A 3233-nucleotide genomic window follows, 5' to 3' on the forward strand; every position below is an offset into this window, starting at 1 on the left:
TATATAATGGATCTTCTAGTACTCTACGCTCTAATGAATCACCACTGCAAACTGCTTGTGCACTAAAACATGATAAAATGTAGACCATCTAAATATTTAATAAAAATATGAAGCATAGAAGGATTAACTAGAATAAATAAATAACATTTTAGTCCCAGGATAGTAAGAATCTACTAGGATCAGTAGGGTTTACTAGGAATGATGTGTTGAAGTGAAATAATAATTCCCAACATTAATAGAATTGAATTTATTTACAAGCATACAACATAAACAAGAACAGCTGAACAGTGACGTGGTGGTGGTATGTCACTGACATTTTGGCACTCCATAATTATAGGCCTATGGTCCAATGCACACTGGATTGGCATTTCGCCAAGCCACTTCTGTTTGCATTCAACCATTTATGTTTGTATGTTAAAAAGTCAGCGCCACTCCAAAGCCACGTCATTTCGATGTGAATTGGGCCTATAGGCACTTATCTGTGTCGTACCAGGAGTCTTGAAGCTCAAATACTAAAATTAAACACATGGAGAACATGCTAAGGCTATGAGTCCCCCAGCTAACGCTGTATTATCTGCTCAATGGCAGGGGTATCATCGGCGCCACTCGACTCACTGTAGCTCTTTCTGCTATGTTTGTTCCATGCACTTTTGACACCAGTAGAGTTGATCTAGCCTGTTGATGTTCACAAGAGAAATGAGACGGGTGTGCTGAAAAAACAAAGGTGTTATTCGCACTACATTACTCATCAAGAATTCACTATTCAATATTAATAATTATCTAGAAGCTACAAGAAATATTGAAAGTGTTTTGGAGCTAGAAAATGATAATGGGGTGACAAAAATGCAAAAATTACATTCATCAAGAACAGGCACGAAGCTGGAAAAGTTAAATCATAAGATAAGTTGTCATACCTTTCCAAGTATTGGGAGAAATCTAAGAATTTCGAATCAGATGTAAAATTTGTTTTTTAACACCATCTGCAACAGAAAAAAGGTGACCCTGTGCTGTTCCTCTCCCAAATTTAGATAAAGTTAGCCTAGTCCGAAATATGTTAAGTCTTGTAGTTCTTCACTTCACAAAATTTTCAGCCCTAGAATATTTTCAAATTTACATGCTCCAAAACCAAGCCTTCGTAGAAAGAATATAACACATTATTATCACAAAAAATTAAATATTCACATACTAATGAAATTTTAAAGGAGCGAACATTCTAGTATGTTCTTTATTATTTTATTTGTGGGTTTAAATTATTGTGAGCTTCTTTGCAAAGTAATAGATTATTTATCATAATTCAATTTCTTGAGCAATACAAGACGAAGTGAACCCAAAATTCAACTTCTTGAGCAATTCAAGACGAAGTAAACCCAATATTTTGTTGACTAAGCTTACTTGACTGTTAGGAATATGAGTATAACAGATTTAATTTACAAGACATAAAATGAAAGTAGCATCATAATAGTGGTACCGTATACAATAATCAAGGATGTGCACCACGCTTTTTGATTCTTTTTACTGGTAAATTATCAAAGTATTACGAATTGTATACTATCAATTTATTTATATATTTGACTAATTTCAAGAAAAAACTTTTATCATTTTTACTTTTTGATATATTGGGCGCTTTGAAAGCGCCAAAAGTTCAAATCTTGGGGTAGATCCATTACATCATAAATGATAGCAAATTAATTCATACTTTGAGGATGGATCTTTCCCAATATTTGAACGTTATGCGCTTTTAACGCGCCTAATATCAAAACGAAAAAATTATGAAACTATTTTTTCCTTGGAAATATTATCTATTCAAGTATCTTGATAGAATTCAAATCAAAATACCTTCGAAATGGAACCAATAATAAGTTTACAAAAGCGTGGCGCGGGGCATTAAATTATTAGAAAATGAATGCTTATTCCTCCTCACACTCATCAAGAAGTGATAAATAATTATTTATTTTTATTCTAATCATTATTATAAATAATTATTATCATAAATAATTATTTATTCTAATCATTTCAATATAACTTGTTTATAACTGTTTATATGATTATCAATAAGTTTAGTTAAAAAGGCGTTTTCTTGGTAATCATACAAAATAATCATAAACTCCGGGCATTTATGAATTTTGGGAATCAACTCCCAGGGAATACATGTTTCTGATCTTGAATTTCTGGGAATTTTGCATCATAAGTTGAGAGATGTTTGATTTGAAATTGAGTTCTTAGTCAATTACCAACTCAATTTAAAATCATACACCCTCTTAAACATAATCACTGACGAAACAATTTATAGGTTTAATGGTCGAGTTAGATTTAATAAGTGGTGTCCAAGATTCAATAATCCATTAGATTTAATAAATGGCCTAGAAACTGGACATAAGTGTAATATAATCTGACAGTTTTAAATTGGCAGGCAAGTGAAACAAGTTTGAATGTTCTTGTTTGGGGATGAGACTTGTTTAATGGATTCTAGATATTTCCGAATAATAATTGTTCATCTCTAAGACCAATGATCAAGTAACGCATTACTCACCGTCAAAGTATTTTGTGTCTTCATGAACAGGCCTCTCTACACTGACATGGGGGTAGATTACAGACTGCATGTTTTCTGAAAAATGAGAAAGTGTTGGATATGAATGGGAAGAAAAAAAAACTAAAATTGTAAACAAATTAAGAGTTTAAGCTAGGGACTTGCTCCATTCAGGATGGATTAGAAAATTATGCCACAAAACTCCTGCAATCATTATTTGTTCCTGAAGAATAAAACATAATTACTTATTTCAAACAAGAATGAAAAGTTAGGTAATAATATTACATCAGATATCCTTTATAGAAGACAGTAGACAGAGAATCGGAAACTCTGTTCTTCTATCTCTCTCTCCACTGTTATTATAACAATAATAAAAGCATATTATATTATAATATAGTAATATTTGTAAAGTGTCTATATGTAGACAAGTATGCACAATTGAAGTGCATTAAAAACTTGTGAGTCTATAAAGATCTAGATAGATAACAATAATTTTTACAGACGCCATTTAGTAAAATTCTAACACAAAATAAATTATTAATGTCAAATGCATTATAAGAATATTTACATGCAATTTAAGATGCATTATAAGAATATGCAATTTACAGGGCTAGGGCAAATCTTCCAGTAGCAATGTTTGTTGGTTTTACAAAAAGTTATGCTACTGGTTACGGGAATGAATAATTATTGATAATCCTGAAAAGCT

At 31.5% G+C, this 3233-nt stretch overlaps 1 long non-coding RNA gene across 1 annotated transcript; it reads right to left on the minus strand.

Annotated features, from left to right (window-relative positions):
- Positions 1-231: 231 nt before the first annotated feature.
- Positions 232-996, minus strand: LOC120351428. Its single transcript, XR_005571391.1, has 2 exons — positions 915-996; positions 232-710 (listed from the first exon to the last, which is right to left on the minus strand). It is a non-coding gene; the product is annotated as an uncharacterized LOC120351428 (long non-coding RNA).
- Between the last annotated feature and the right edge of the window lie 2237 nt (positions 997-3233).

Source organism: Nilaparvata lugens, chromosome 5, assembly GCF_014356525.2.
Source record: "Nilaparvata lugens isolate BPH chromosome 5, ASM1435652v1, whole genome shotgun sequence".
Taxonomy (NCBI): Eukaryota; Metazoa; Arthropoda; class Insecta; order Hemiptera; family Delphacidae; genus Nilaparvata; species Nilaparvata lugens.